At 39.6% G+C, this 16,955-nt stretch overlaps 1 protein-coding gene and 1 pseudogene across 2 annotated transcripts in view; one reads left to right on the top strand and one right to left on the bottom strand.

Moving 5' to 3' along the window:
* Window positions 1–16,955, bottom strand: part of ALDOC (aldolase, fructose-bisphosphate C) — a 1,020,901-nt gene that overhangs the window by 637,022 nt on the left and 366,924 nt on the right. The window lies entirely within an intron of this gene.
* LOC309852232 (small ribosomal subunit protein eS1 pseudogene) lies at window positions 1,360–2,459 on the top strand (annotated as a pseudogene). Its single transcript has 3 exons — window positions 1,360–1,365; window positions 1,503–1,772; window positions 2,144–2,459. The product of its transcript is annotated as a small ribosomal subunit protein eS1 pseudogene (transcript).

Here is a 16,955-nt window from a genome sequence, read left to right as displayed (position 1 = left end):
AAGGAATAAAATCTTTTTATTCATTTGCTCATTCACAAATATTGATTAGGCATTTTTTTATGTACCAGGTATTATGCTTTTTGTTATTTGGGTGTTGTTTGTTTGTTTCATTTCATTTTATTTTTTAAAGTTTGTTTATTTAAATAATCTCCATACCCAATATGGGGCTCAAATTCATGACTCCCAATATCAAAAGCCACATGTTCTTCCAACTGAGCCAGCCAGGTACCCCTTGTTTTATTTTTTTAATCCATTTCTCTTATTGATTCAGTTTTGGAACTTGGTTAAATATATTTGCAAGACTGTCTTAATTATCAAATGAAATAACTTTTTATACACCTTTAATCTTATACTTTGTGTACTGTGACAACTTAAGAGATCTAGAAATATTTAACTCTCCAGACCTCAGTTTTTTCCTCTCTAAAATAGGAGAATGGCCAAATTTTTCCCACTCTAACATGTAATGATTATATATCTCTGCTCATTCTTCCCAGATTGATTAGCCCTTTATTTCATTATAATAAAAGTATGCAACAGCGGGAAAATTAGCTGATAAAATTTGAGTTTTTCAACGGTAACAATTGATTATAACTTTACAGAAATTATAATCAGAAACAATATCATGTAGTTTTATATAAATGGAAATTGGCTTTCTGATGATAGTTCCAGTTTCAAAATGAGGCAAATCACTAGTAACATCCACTGTTTTATTTCAGCAGGGAAAGAATTTTATTCATGTATATTTCCTTTAGATCTTAATATTTTTGCCTAGAGACACTAACTTCAAAAAACTTTCAAAGGAATTGAACAGAGGTATGGGTAAATTAGGTTAGTCTCTTAATAACTGGAATATGACAACTTTTCTAAATATGAAAGTTTTAAAAAGTGACATTTTGCTTTTATGAAAAGTATTATGGGAAAAGTTTGAGGGAGAAACTACACCAGAATAGTCTACGTTCTGTAGTCAGACAAAAATGAGATGGGATCTCTATTTTGAAACTGCTTAGCTTAGTGACCTGGCTTGGGCAAATTATTTAACCTTTCTAAGGCTTAGTTTACTCAGCTGAAAAAAGGAAGTAATATTAGTGCTTAACTCACAAGGTGTAGTGAAGTTTAAATAAGATAATATACACAAAGTTGTTGAGTATAGTGTTTATAATATTAGTAAGTGGTGTCAAATATCGAATACTAGTGATACCAAATTATTAAATATTGGATATATCAAGATAAACTCTCAGATATATTTCATTAAAGAAACTCAGTTTCAGAGAAGTCAGTTAGCAAGTTAACCAAGAATAGAGTGTTTTCCCAGTTTTTGAAATGATAGGCAAATAGCCCTTTGGCTGTCTGAGCTGCACTATGACAGTAGGTAAGAGCAAGCACTTTATGAAAGGCTGCAAAAAGGTTGCCAAGAAGAAAGTGGCTAATCCATTTTCTAGAAATATAGTATGATGTGAAAGCACCAGCTGTGTTCAATATAAGAAATAAAAACACTAGTCTAGAGCACTCAAGGAATGAAAATTGCATTTGATGGCCTCAAGGGTGGAGTTTTTGAGTAAGCCCTGCTGATCTGCAGCACGATGAAGTTGCATTTAGAAAATCCAAGCTAATTACTGAAGATGTTCAGGGCAAAAATTGCCTGACTAACTTCCATGGCATGGATTTTACCAGTGACATAATGTGCTCCATGATCAAAAATGGCAGACTGAGGTTGAAGCCCATGTTGATGTCAAGACTACCAATGGTTATTTTCTCTATCTATTCTGTTGTTGGTTTTACTAAAAATCTCAATTATCAGGGGCGCCTAGGTGGCTCAATCAGTTAAGGACTGGACTCTTGATCTCAGCTCAGGTGTTGATTTCAGGGTCATGAGTTTGAGCCCCAAATTGGGCTCCACGCTGAGCTTGGAGCCTACTTTAAAAAACAAAAACGTGGGGCGCCTGGGTGGCTCAGTGGTTAAGCCGCTGCCTTCGGCTCAGGTCATGATCTCAGGGGACTGGGATCGAGTCCCACATCGGGCTCTCTGCTCAGCAGGGAGCCTGCTTCCTCCTCTCTCTCTCTCTCTGCCTGCCTCTCTGCCTACTTGTGATTTCTCTCTGTCAAATAAATAATAAAATAAAAAAATCTAAAAAAAAAAAAACACGAAAACAAAGAAAACCTCAAATTATCAGATTTGGACCTCTCCCACTAAGCACCAACAGTTCTGCCAAATCCAGGGGAAGATGATGGAAATCATGACCTGAGAGGAGAAAACACATGATCTGAAAGAAGTGGTCAATAAACTGATTCCAGGCAGCACTGGAAAAGACATAGCAGAGGCTTGCCAATCTGCTTCTCCACTCCCTAATGTCTTTGTTTGAAAAGTGAAGATGCTGAAAACCCTGAGTTTGTATGGGGAAAACTCATGGGACTTCATGATGAAGGTGGCTGGTAGTTCTGAAAAAAACAACTTAGGATGAGACAGGTGCTGAAGTTGAACAAGCCAATAGATAAGAGCCACCAGTCCAAGAAGCTGTTTAAAATTCAGACTTTTAATGGCGACCAAGTCTTATTATGTTGAAGAAAAAAGGCAAATGTCAGCTAAAAGCAGTAGTGCATTCCATCTCAATAGCAGTCCTCTTCAAATAGCACGTGCAGAGTTGGCTTTTACTTTCTTCTCTTTTGCTTTTCTGTTTTCTCTAAATGTTGTACATTGAGCATTTATTCCTTTTATTAAAAAAAGGAAAGTATTTTTAAAAAATGAATGAGTTGGGGCACCTGGGTGGCTCAGTGGGTTAAAAGCCTCTGCCTTTGGCTCAGGTCATGATCTCAGGGTCCTGGAATTGAGCCCTGCTTCGGGCTCTCTGCTCAGCGGGGAGCCTGCTTCCCCCGCCCCCTCTCTCTCTTTGCCTGCCTCTCTGCCTACTTGTGATCTCTGTCTGTCAAATAAATAATAAAATCTTTTTAAAAAATAAATGAGTTTGGGCGCCTGGGTGGCTCAGTGGGTTAAGCTGCTGCCTTCGGCTCAGGTCATGATCTCAGGTCCTGGGATCGAGTCCCGCATCGGGCTCTCTGCTCGGCAGGGAGCCTGCTTCCTCCTCTCTCTCTGCCTGCCTCTCTGCCTACTTGTGATCTCTCTCTGTCAAATAAATAAATAAAATCTTTAAAAAAATAAATAAATAAATGAGTTCAATATCCAATTATCCTATGAACATGAATCCAAAAAAAAAAAAAGCCAAGAGAATTAATCTGCCATTTTGGATTCCTTTTTGAGTTCCCAGTAGATGAAATTAATTTATGTTTGAATGAATCAATAAGTATTTAGTTGTCAGGACGTATTCTCAGTTTATTGGAGTCCATAATTAAATGCATCCAGAAGTTGTATAAAAGGTCACTCCCTAAGAATAAAACTGGTAAGACTCTACATAAACCGGATGAAATTAACCACTAATAAGGAATCTTGTCAGTGTGATTAGAATGCCTAAGAAGCTATAAGAAAATAAATAGTATAGCCATGAAAGCTACAACATATCAATTTTATCCCCACCCATTCTCTTTTGATGTTTTAAAATTAGCATTTCAAAAGTTATGTGATTGGTTTTGTGTTAGTTATGTATAGCTGTGTAACAATTTACCCCAAACCTACTGCCTCAAAACAACAAACATTTATTATCTCATCATTTCTGAGGATCAGGAATCCAGGTGCTGCTTAGCTGGGTGCCTCTGGCTCTCTTGAAATTACTGGGAGCATCTGCTTCCAGGCTCACTTATGTGGTTTTTGGCGGGATTTAGTTCCTTATGGTTTGTTGGACAGAGGACCTCAGTACCTTACGGGCTGTTGACTGGAGGTCTCTCCAAAGGCAGCACACAACACAATTGTCTTCCCTCAGATTCAATCATAGAACAAGAGGGAGAACTCAAGGAGCACCTAGCGGTTCTTTCGGTTAAGCCTCTGTCTTCAGACTCAGGTCATGATCTCAGGGTCCTGGGATTGAGTCCCCCGCCAGGCTCCTCGCTCAGCAGGGAGCCTACTTCTCCCTCACCCTCTGCCTGCCTCACCCTCTGCTTGTGCTCTCTCTCGCTCTCCCTATCAAATAAATAAATAAATAATGATAAACACACACACACACACACACACACACACACACACATATATATATATATATATATATTTTTTTTTTTTTTTAAGGAAGAAATGAGTTCAATCTACAGAAAAAGGGAGAGGATAACAGGAAGGTATGAACACTACACTCTCATTGAAGGTCATCTCAAGGCTATCTACTGCAGAGATAAAAACATTCATCGGAACTATTCTGCTTGCTATGATGTCATCACCTAGCTATATTCTGAACATAAGTTCATATTGTACATGACTTGCCTTTAAGGTGAGAAAGTAGACTAATAGCATACAAAGTTCCTCATTCTTCATCAAATTTGTAAATATTCTTTTTTTTTTTAAGATTTTTTATTTTTTTATTTATTCATGAGAGACAGAGAGAGAGAGACAGAGAAGCATGCTCTCCAAGGAGCAGAAAGCCTGATGCGGAACTCAATCCCAGGACCCTGCCTGGGATCACATGACCTGAGCCAAAGGCAGATAATTAACTGACTGAGCCACCCAGGCACCCTAAATTAGCAAATATTCTTAAACACTCGAATTTTGTCATTTGCCAGATTTAATGAGTTTGCTCAGTGTGTTTGAGTGTCCTTAGCACTAGTCCATACTGAAACAAAACTTATGACCAGGCCCAGGACTGTAGTCCTGTCTTGAGAGGGCCAGCATGAGCTACCAGGAGGCCTCCTTGTACAACAGGAATGGAAATACAAAATGTCTACGTAGGCCAGGTATGTAGCTCAAGTTAGGTTAAGTTACCTGGGTGTAAGCAAACTTAGAAATAAGAAACATTTCTCTCAACACAACATCAAATTCTGCAGTTACAACTCTATCAAAATATGTACCTATTTATCTTAAGAACTAGGTAACTTAATTTCTCAGTCTAATATCTGTATTCAGATCAATTAAAAAGATCATCTGATATACATTTTCAAAATTCTTGATCTATCTTTTCACATAAGGTAACATTTACTCTTTTACCATATAAGATGCTAGTTCGTAGGTTCCAGGGTTTAGGATATGAACATATCTTTTGAGGGGCAGTCATTCATCCCACAACAGGGGCATTGCCTGTAAAAAATTTTAAAATCATAGTAAACTGACTAAATGTCAGTCTACTTTTTATTATTACCACATGCATTCAATTTGAAGCAACGTTAGTGATAAAATTCTCCCCATGAGGACAGACCACTCCCAATACCTCCCCAGCCCTGGGTGTGCCACTCTTGAAACACCAATATGAGCTATTCAACCTACCGTAACTTTTCAGGAACAAATACTGCACAAAACAATTTGGTGGATCATCAGTGGCCAGCCAACCCCCTAATCTTGGTAGGACCAACTCCTCCTTCTTTAAGAGTCAACTGAAGTAAATGTCACCTACTTAAGGCACATTTCCCTAAAAATCTAGATTTGAAGTAGCACCCTGCACTTATTTCCCATGTTCGTTTCATTCATGGCTCTTGCCACACTTTGTAGTTATTTTATTTGTAAGTTAAATTTTTTTTCATCTCCTTTGTTAGTCTGGAAGCTCCAAGTCCTCTCTGCCTTATTCTTTGAGTTATCCCCAGAGCCTAACGCAGTGCTCAATAGGTGCTCTAGTAGGTGCTCAATATATGAGTCGTGTCTCTGCATTCTCCTCAGCTTGTGTGCTATCAGTAAAGTGTGCTTGCCACACATTGAACAAATTATTCTTTCTTCATCTCACATCCATTACGAAAAAAGAAATGGCCACTTGTCTAAGACTGGTGACATAGAGAACTATTTATCTCCATAATTCAGAAACAGCTGCAGCGTCATGGATCTTAGTGGCGTTTTTCTCCTCTTTCAAACTCTAATTCAGGCGTGATTAGGAATGGTTTATTCTGAAAATTCACAGTTATCCTAAGACTGAATCACAAAATAATATATTAATAGAGCATTAACATTAACAAGGGGACCTATACATTTTGGGACACCACACCAGAAATGACAAGAATCCAGTCAGTACCCCAAACTTCTCAAGCTCCAAAGATAAAGCATCAATTTCCTCTTCAAACCACTTGCTCCTCTTCATCTCCTTCAGTATTTCTTTCAGCAGCCCAGCTATTCACCTGGTCAGTTCTCCAGACTTAATTTTCAGCTCTCTTTTCTTCTCTCTTCACACGGTCTTCCTAGGAGATCTCACCCATCTCTAAGACTAAACTACTATCCCTCCGGCATTATTCCTTACGTCTGTCCCCAGCCCTCTCCTTTGAGCTCAGACTCACAACTGTTAACTTGTTATACCTATACCTTCTTCCTTCAAATTTATCATGGCTGAAAAGCAAACTCTTACTTTTTCTTCCAAACCCCTTTCTCTCTGACCTTCTCCAGCTGTAAGGACACTGCCATTCACCAGTGGCTTAATCCAGAAACCAGGCATCTTCTTTGACTCCTCTCTTTTTCTCATCTTCTATAGTTTATTCACAAGTCCCATCAGCTTGACTTACAAATATATTTGAACCGCATTTACTTCTTTCTATCTCCACTACTTCCTAGTCGAAGCTACTGGTCGCTCTACTTTTGTTCTTAGCAAAATAGGTGGGGTAACCTTAAAATATAAATCCTATCATGGCGTTTCTTTCTCTCCAGACTCATGTTAATGTCACCATCATGTTACACCAACCATTGTGCCTTTCACTTCTTTACACAAGTCAAGAACCTTAGCACATTCTGTTTGTTCTGGTGTAATATTTCTCCTCCAGCTTTTCCCATAGCAGCTTCCTTCTCTTTCTAAAACTTAATGTCAGTGTCACTTCAAAGACTCCCTTCCTGCCCTATGTAAGCAGATCTTTCCTCTTCTGTTTTTATTTGTGTTTCTGTATCCCATACATTTCCTTCGTGACATCTTACCCAAATTAAAATATTTGTTTAGGGCGCCTGGGTGGCTCAGTCGGTTGAGCATCTGCTTTCAGCTCAGGCCATGATCCCAGGGTCCTGGAATCGAGTCCTCTGTCAGGCTCCTTGCTCAGCAGGGAGTCTGCTTCTCCCTCTCCTTCGACTCCTCTCCCCCCACCCCCTGCTCCCTCTCTCTCTCTCTCTCTCATGCTCTCTCTATCTCTCCAATAAATCACAAATAATAAAAATCTTTAGGAAGTAAAATAAAATAATTGATTAGTCTTCCCCATTAGATGTGAAGCTACATGAGGGCAGGAACTATGTCTTGTTTCCTGATGTATCTCTAGCTCCCAATGCAATGTCTGGTACATGGGAGGGGATTCATCAACTGTTGAACAAATCAAGGTACCCTGTTCTGTGTTGGCCGATGTGTTACAAGTGTAATTTGCACAACATTGCACAGAAGGGAGAAACTCTTATTTCTCCATTTCATGTCCATTACTTAAAAAAGAAAAAAAGAAGTCATTTGTCTGAGACAAATGACATAGAGAGCCATTTATCTCCATAGTGCAGAAACAGCTGCAGCGTCACGGATCTTAGTAAAGACAGTATTTTTCCCCATGATTAGGAAAATTTCATACTGAATTTTATAAGAATTTCATAAAGAAGTTGAATCATAAAATACAGAAGGAATTCATTGCTGTGAAGAGGTAGAATCTGGGAAGTTTTCCCCTGGGGCAATAAGATCTTTGCTTCAAACTTCCAAGGTAACCGTACGGATGTTTCTTTTTGCACACTTTCAAATCACCCCCAAAGACGACAGGCACTACCTGTGCTGGCCAGAAGTACTAAAGTTGTTTATTAAGGCATGATTCATACCCAGAGGCTTTCACTTTCATGAAAAGCAGAGGCAAATTAATTTCAGATAAGCCGTGCATAGTAATTTGAAATAACAGAAAAGTGGGTCCACATTTACCACTCTTGTGGGTCTTACGCCACATGATCGCTTCCAAAACAGTGTTCCCTCCCAGCTACACTTCAGAAATGCTTTGCATATCTGGGCTTCACAGCAGCCAGACCTCTTTTGCTATCCCTGCAACAGATATTCTTTGGGCTAGCTTGAAAGTGCCCAAAGCCATCGTAGCATTCAAACAATAACAAAAAATCCTCAGATTCCCTTAGTGTCTGTTTTGAACAGTTCAAAGAGCTTCCACATTCCTTTTTTTCTGGTGCTTTCCCTGCAACACTATGACGTAAGAAGATCTGAGATTAGAGAACCTGACGTTCAGATCGTTTGTTCAAAGCCACAAGTGGAATTACCTATCACAATCAGATTCCATTCTCCTGACTCCCACATGGGGTTGGAGACCCTTTCTGAAACATTTCAAAACCACATATAATTATGAGTCTTAGGTATTTTTTTTAATCGCCCTTTTAACATGGGGGAAATATGTTATTTTGTGGGTTTGGTTTTTTTTTTTTTTAAATAAAATGGCTTTGTGAGCACGGGCTTCTAAGTCACCTCATTCTAAATTTACATAGAAAAGATCAAAAGAAAAAACATAGAGGAAAAGCCTTCCACACACCAGAAACTTTGAGGAACTTCTGCTAGTTAGAATGTAAAAGGACTCAATTAGAAGGAAGGGCCAGGGACGCCTGGGTGGCTCAGTTGGTTAAGCGGCTGCCTTCGGCTCAGGTCATGATCCCAGCGTCCTGGGATCGAGTCCCACATCGGGCTCCTTGCTTGGTGGGGAGCCTGCTTCTCCATCTGCCTCTGCCTGCCACTCTGTCTCCCTGTGCTTTCTCTCGCTTCTCTCTCTAAGACAAATAAATAAATAAAACCTTTAAAAAAAAAAAAAAAAAAAAAAAAGAAGGAAGGGCCAGTTCAAGATTCCATTTCAGTAAAATATATTATCACTCCAATAGAATTCCATGAGCATTCCCTTATTCAGGATTGAAGGCCAGGTGAAAGCAGGTGGAGTGACAGTCAAGGCATACACCCAGACCCATTTCAATCTTTAACAGAGCCCACTGCAATTCTTACTTAAAGATTAACCAAAATTGGACACACAGAGAGACCTCTCTATGTTAAGACGAGCAAATGGAGAAAAACCACCGGTCTATATTCAAAGATGCTTCATTTGGACTGCCCGGCGGACTCGGTCACTTGAGCTTGTGACTCTTGATCTCAGGATCATGAGATCAAGTCCCATGTTAGGGGTACAGTTTACTTAAAAAAAAAAAAAGATCCACAAAGGGGCACCTGGGTGGCTCAGTTGTTAAGCCTCTGCCTTCAGTTCAGGTCATGATCCCAGGGTCCTGAGATCAAGCCCTGCATCCGGCTCTCTGCTGAGCAGGGAGTCTGCTTCCTCCTCTCTCTCTGCCTGCCTCTCTGCCCACTTGTGATCTTCGTCTGTCAAATAAATTTTGAAAATCTTAAAAAAAAAAAGTATGAGTTCTTGAAAAATCAGAACAAAAGTGGGTGACACATAGAGCAGATTTAGGAAATCCAATCAACAAAAATGTAAGCATTTAATTCCCTAATGATGTTTCCCCACTACCAAAAACAGTGCCTAGCACAAAGTAGTTATAAATCTTTGTTGAATAAGTGTCTAAAATGACTCTCATAAGAGAAAATAAATAATGTGGGAAAAAAATTTCTTTTTCCAATAAGAATAATCAAGGTGGGAAAGGCCAGATTGCATGAACTAAAACCAAGCAGAGAGAGGTGGGTCATGGGAGGGAAAGAATGAGGATAAAGAATGAAGGGAGGGGCAACTGGCTGTCTCAGTGAGTAGAGCATGCGACTCCCAATCTCAGAGTCATGAGTTCAAGGCCTGTGCTGAGTGTAGACCTTACTTTAAATAAATAAATAAATAATAATGAGGGGAAATAAAAGTGTGCTAAATACCACAACTTGCCCTGGAGAAATCAAGGGCTATTATTTCATTGTGATATTGAAAAGAAAGTCTTTTTCTTTCTTTCTTTCTTTTTTTAATATTTTATTTATTTATTTGAGAGAGAGACAGTGGGAGAGAGTATGAGTGAGGAGAAGGTCAGAGAGAGAAGCAGGCCCCCCATGGAGCTGGGAGCCCGATGCAGGACTCGATCCCGGGACTCCAGGATCATGACCTGAGCCGAAGGCAGTCGCCCAACCAACTGAGCCACCCAGGTGCCCAGAAAGTCTTTTTCTTTAATTCAAAGGTAAGCAATTTTATTTTAAAGATTTTATTTATTTAATTGAGAGAGAGAGAGCACAGAGGGAGAGTGAGAGGCAGAAGCATACTGTCTGCTGAGTAGAGAGCTGGATGCAGGGCTTGATCTCAGGACCCTGAGATCATAACATGAGCCAAACGCAGACACTTAACCAACTGAGCCACAGGCACCCAAGGTAAGCAATTTTAGAGTAAAAACAGGATATATGGGCCAGCACCTGGGTGGCTCAGCTGAGCGTCTGCCTTCTGCTCAGTTCATGATCTCAGGGTCCTGGGATCAAGCCCCACATCAGGCTCTGCCCTCAGCGAAAATCTGTTTCTTCCTCTCATTCTCCCTCTGTGCTTTCTCGTTTTCTCTCTCTCTCTCTCAAGTAAATAAATAAAAATCTTTTTTTTAAAAGTCTTCTTAAAAAAAAAACAACAGGATATATAACTTCCAAAGCATTAAACAGGATATATATTTCTTAAGATTTTATTTATTTGTTTAACAGAGAGAGAGAGAGCAAGCACAAGAAGGGGAGTGGCAGAGGGAGAGGGAGAAGCAAGCTCCCCACCAAGCAGGGAGCCCCATGTAGGGCTCGATCCCGGGACCCTGGAATCAGGACCTGAGCTGAAAGCAGCTGCTTAACTGACTGAGCCACCCAGGTGCCCTATTAAATAGGATTTAAAAAGCAAAGAATACATAGTTCATGTAGTAATAGACAAGAAAAGAGAAAACTATGTAGAATATGAAAAAAGATTAAGAAAATAAGATGACAGAAAGTCTGAAAGATCAGAGTGTTTACCAAATCTCTTTTACCAAAGCAGTGTATGATAAACAGTATTTCATTCACTTATTATTTCAAATCTTATGGAATATCATAAAGCCATTAAAATTAGGTTAGTAAAGGATATGAAATGTTATAGAAAGCATATTCTACAAGATTATTTTTACAATAATAAAAATTATATCTATAGTAATTCCAGTTTAATTGAAGATATAGAAATGGACAGGCAGTCCTATAGCATAATGGCTGATTATAGACTTTAGAACTGGATCTAGATTTGTGTCTCAGATCTACCATTTACCAACTAATGACCTCAGGCCAACAAATTAACACTGTCATCCTCAATTTACTCACCTGTAAAGTGAGAATGATAATATCTTCTCAGAGAGCTACTGAGAAGATTATAAGAGACAATATGCATGAAAAGAAAACCAAAGTATCTGGCATACTCAGTAAATGATAACTATTATATATGTGTGTGTATGTGTTAAATATAGAGAGAGACAGAGATTATATATTATAAAGATTATATATGTATGTACATATATTATATATATATACTAATATATAGTGTATATAAATATATGTTATGTATAATACATTATATATAATATGGGTGTTTGTGCCTGTACACGCATGTACATAGAAATTGGCCCAAGAGAAAATAAACCAAGTGTTAACAATGGTTATTTCTAGGTGGTGGAATTTTGAGTGATTTTTGCGTGATTTATTTGTTTATGCTTTTTGTTTCTTTTTCCTGCTTTTCTGAATTTTCCAAAATTTCTACAGAGGACATGCTGCTTTTGCAATTAGAAAAAAAAGTTATTAGGGGCACCTGGGTGGCTCAGCACGTTAAAGCCTCTGCCTTCAGCTCAGGTCATAATCCCAGGGTCCTGGGATCGAGCCCTACATCGGGCTCTCTGCTAGGCAGGGAGCCTGCTTCCTCCTCTCTCTCTGCCTGCCTCTCTGCCTACTTGTGATCTCTCTCTGTCAAATAAATAAATAAAATCTTAAAAAAAAAGAAAAAAGTTATTAGTTATAACTAAAATATATAGTCAAAAGTTTGTGGGTATCAATAAAAATAGAGAGAATATACTATAACCATCCAAAAACAACATCCTTTCTTAGATACCGAAAATGCAGCAAATTATTTCTAAATGCAGCAGTGTCTTTCATAAAGCCTGAGTTCAGTTTTAACAAAACAAAACAAATGTCTTTTTCTCTGAATGGTGAATGCCTTGGAGTTACTCCAGAATAATATTGAATTATTCACATTGAATGGTGAATGCCTGGAGTTACTCCAAAATAATATGAAATCAAACTTTATTTCAGTAAGGACTTTTAAACCTAAAATCCTACAAATTCAATCAGTCCTGGTACATGTATCTGTTCCAAAAACCAGTCTCTAAATTTGCAGAGACCAGGTCTGGCACTAGGAGATTAAGATACACCAGACAATTGCTTCTTGATGGTGAGAGTAGAGGTTTGGGGGAGAGTGTGAGAGTAGAGGTTGATGAAACCCACCACCAATCATTAAAGCATTATTAGTAACATCCATTTCCACTCCAAGCTATCCTTCACCAGAAGAGTGTGTGAAACAGGACATTTCATTCATTCATTCATTCTTTCAACTAGTATTTATTTATGAGCCTGTTGTTACACATAGAGCCCTGTATTACACAGTGGATCTACAGTGGAAAATGGGGCCCCTGCTTGCATAGGGCTGACAGCCTAGTGGATAAGACAGACAAATACTTATACAAATAGATTTATAATGAGGCACCTGGGTGGCTCAGTCGGTTGAGCTTCTGACTCTAGATTTCGGCTCATGGATCTCAGGGTGGTGAGACTGAGTCCATGGTGAGATCAAGCTCTGCACGGGCTCCAAGCTCAGTGGAGAGTCTGCTTCTCTCCCTCTCCCTCCACCCCTCCCCCTACTGGCACTGTCCCCCTGCCCCTCTCTTTCTCTCTCTCTCTCGATCTCAAATAAATAAATAAATCTTTTAAAAAAACAAATAGACATATAATTGCAAATTGTGATGAGCACTATGGAGAAAAGTACAGAATGCTATTGAAGAGGTTTGGGGGAGGGGATGTTTTACTGTAGGCAGAGAGAGTAGTTAGACATGACCTCTTTGAGTAAGTGACATTTCACCCAGAACCCAGAAGATGAGTAAGAGTTAGGGGAAGGATGCAGAAGAGTAGTCCGGGAAGATAAAATGGCATATGCAAAGGCATATGAGGTAGAGAAAAAGTTTGGAGCTTTGGGGTAATCAGAAGATCAGTGCAGTGCAGTCTTGTATGGAAAGGCATGTCCAGGCTCCACTGTTCCTAATCTCGGTAACTGCAGAGCACAGCGCCATGACACTGTGCACAGGTCTTACTCAGGTCTGTCACTTAGCTGTTGTACTTTATTCCTGCGCCTTGTTTCAACAAACTTGAAATGAGAATTAATGGGTTTCCTTCAAGAACCTCTTGTGAAAATGCATTACATTTCATCTGTAAAATACTGCTCTTTTTATGACATTACTTAAGCATATGTGTAATGGAATAATCAACAAAACGTGGTATTTTTAGGGATGCCTGGGTGGCTCAGACATTAGGTATCTGCCTTCTGCTCAGGTCATGGTCCCAGGGTTCGAGTTCTCTGTTCAGCAGGAAGCCTGCTTCTCCCTCTCCTGCTCCCCCTGCTTGTGTTCCCTCTTTTGCCATGTCTCTCTCTCTGTCAAATAAATAAATAAAATCTTAAAAAAGAGAAATATTAAAAAAAAAATGGGGCATTTTACTCTTCAAATGCCCATTCTGAGGAAAAGGAATGGGAACTCTCCACTAGTTTAGGAAAGTGAAAGAAGGAACTATAGTCGCTCATTTGCAATCGTCATTCAGTTCCAAAAGGCTGATTATGATCATGAGCTAGGTCATCTATTTCTGTAGAAGTAAACTCTTATCTACAAGAAAACGGTCCATTTGAAGCTTTGTCAAGGGGAATCCAGTGGCTTAGCCTGAGAGTTTTGTTGTGAAGTTTCCAGATCGTCATGGCTTTAACTCATATGTCCTCCTGCTTTAAATCATGCAGTGCTTAGCTAAGTGTCATGACCAAACTGACAAGAATATATCCAAAATCCCTCCCTATCTCCACCTTGCCCTGGGCCTAACCATACTAGGCATAATGCTGAACACATGCACAGGATAGTTCAGTTAAGCCTTGCTACAACAACCCTATGAGATCCAGTCAATTCTCATCATTTACCGTAGTTACTCTACCACGTGACCCTGAACACTTAATTAACAGTAATAAACCACTGCTCCTAAGGAAAATACCAGATTAGGTTCCTGTGTGCCTCTGGTCACAACGTTTTTGTCAACTGCTTGCCAATATACAACCTTGTTATAAGTGTTTCCATTTAAAAACACCGTATTGGGGCGCCTGGGTGGCTCAGTGGGTTGGGCCGCTGCCTTCGGCTCAGGTCATGATCTCAGGGTCCTGGGATCGGGTCCCGCATCGGGCTCTCTGCTCAGCAGGGAGCCTGCTTCCCTCTCTGTCTCTCTGCCTGCCTCTCCGTCTACTTGTGATCTCTCTGTCAAATAAATAAATAAAATCTTAAAAAAAAAAAACACCGTATTTAATATATACTGACTCCTTTACTTGGAACTCATAACCAACAGCACTATAACTCAGGCCTGAATGAAGCTTATCAAACATGCATATTTTCTCCATCTTCATGGCTGCCTTTTTCATTTAAGGAACAGGAGCTTGCACTTCAGCGATGGGCTTGGAGGCCATTTTAATTGGAGAAATCACCAACAGAAAACAAAAAATACAAAAAATGTAACACCACATAGACCACAAAAAGGACACTTGTTTATGGTATGAGAGCTGAAAGGAGAAGACGAATTGTTGCTTTTTTTTTATCCTTAGCCAGGAACGTGCAAGTTGGACAACTCAAACTTTTCACTGCTCTGCACCTGTCTACAAAGAGGCCAAAAACAACACCACAAGTATTGATTTGGGAATTACAAAGAAAGTTGAGCAAATCAGTAAGTTCACAAATACAGAGTTTGTCAATAATGAGGATCTACAGTAGATTTATGAAGAAATTGAAAATCCATGAGGGAAAGTCATTCCCCAAGATCATTCTAATAAAAATGGGTTATAGGCCCCTGGCTGGCTCTGTGAGTGGATGTGACTCTTGATATCAGGGTTCTGAGTTCAAGCCCCATGTTGGGTGTAGAGACTACTTCAAAACAAAATCTTAGGGTCGCCTAGGTGGGTTGGTCAGTTAAGCAGCCAATTCTTGATTTTGGCTCAGGTTGTGATCCCTGGGTGGTGAGATGGAGTTCCCAGGTCAGGCTCCACGCTCAGTGCTGACTCTACCCGTCCCTCTCCATACCCCTACCCCAGTTCTCTCATTCTCTCTCTCAAATAAATAAAATCTTAAAAATAAATAAATAAATAAATAAAATCTTAAAAAACAAAAAACAAAACAAACAAACAAAAAAAAATCAGTCTCCCGGGGTCCTGATGACGGGCTTGGAGGAGTCCAGCCCCACACAGAGCAGCACGATGGCAAGACCATTTTCTCCTACTTTCCTGGCTCCAAAGACAGCGGAGGGAAGAGCTGGTGCCTCAAATCTCGTTCAGGCAGAACCAGTCATAGGGGATGGGCCGAAGCATATTAGCACATTGGTGAAGGATACGTGTTCATCTACTGCCAAGGAGGAGGAAAACCTGATTCGAAAGATCCAAATAATGACTTCAGAAAAAAACCTCAAAGTAACAGCAGTGTCTGCACTCCTTAAATGTGGGACACCTCAGAAACTGGTAGAATCCCAGTGTCTTCAGGCAAACCTCATGGAGATGCTGTTTGCTGAAGGTTAATATTTGAGGATGGCAATTGTGTCTTGAATTCCTGATTTGTTCTAGCATAAAATTGATTGCATACTTGCTGTGAAATCATGATAGCAATAAATAAATAAATGATGATGTTAACAAACAGTTTGTCTAAATAGATGGTGCCATTACAATGCTCATGAACGCTCAAAAATAAATAGATAGATAAAGATAAACATGGGATTTAGGGGTGCCTGGGTGGCTCAGTGGGTTAAGGCCTCTGCCTTTGACTCAGGGTCCTGGGATCGAGCCCCACATCAGGCTCTCTGCTCAGCAGGGAGCCTTCTTCCCCTTCTTTCTCTGCCTGCTTCTCTGCCTACTGGTGATCTCTGTCTGTCAAATAAATAAAAAAAATCTTCAAAACAAAAGGTGGGATTCAAATAGTTCTGCACAACTCCAAAGATAAATGTGTCGAACCACTATTATCTCCTGAAGTCTATTAATAGGGAACTAGTTAAACAAATTACAATATATAAAATTCTACAGAAAGTTATGTAAGGTGATGTGTAGGTGTTACTTTAGTACTACATTCCTTTTTTTTTTTTTTAAGATTTTATTTATTTATTTTAGAGAGAGAGCAGAGAGTGAGCGAGAGCACCAGCAGGGGTTAGAGGCAGAGGGAGAGAAACAAACGGACTCCTACATGAGCAGGGAGCCTGATGCAAGTCTTGATCCCAGAACCCCAGGACCATGACCGAAGAAAGCAGACACTTAACCACCTGAGTCACCCAGATGCCCCCTACATGCCTATTATTTAATGAGTTGCCAAATGAAGTCTTGGGTGCCATACAAAGATCTTTCTATTTATTTGCTCACTTGATTCTAACAATCACCCTGTGAGGTAGGTGCTGTCCGAATCCCTAGTTGCTGGATCTGAAAATTGAGACCCAGCAGAGTTACATAACTTGTTTAAGATCATAGAATAAATAAGAAAAGCCCATCTCAAGCTTTTAACTATCGTATTATTCTAAATCCAAGAAGGATCATGTGACCAAGAGAGCAACAAAAAGACAGAAATTGAACATTGGGAAAAGTCTGATGAAACAAGTAAAGATTGTTAAAAAATAATACATAAACACATAACTTATTCAAGCACTTGTAGTGTATGACTAAGAAGGAAAGGCAGGGGA

The sequence above is a fragment of the Mustela nivalis genome, assembly GCF_964662115.1.
Source record: "Mustela nivalis genome assembly, chromosome: 17".
Taxonomy (NCBI): domain Eukaryota; kingdom Metazoa; phylum Chordata; class Mammalia; order Carnivora; family Mustelidae; genus Mustela; species Mustela nivalis.
This window is presented reverse-complemented; position numbering and strand designations above follow the sequence as displayed.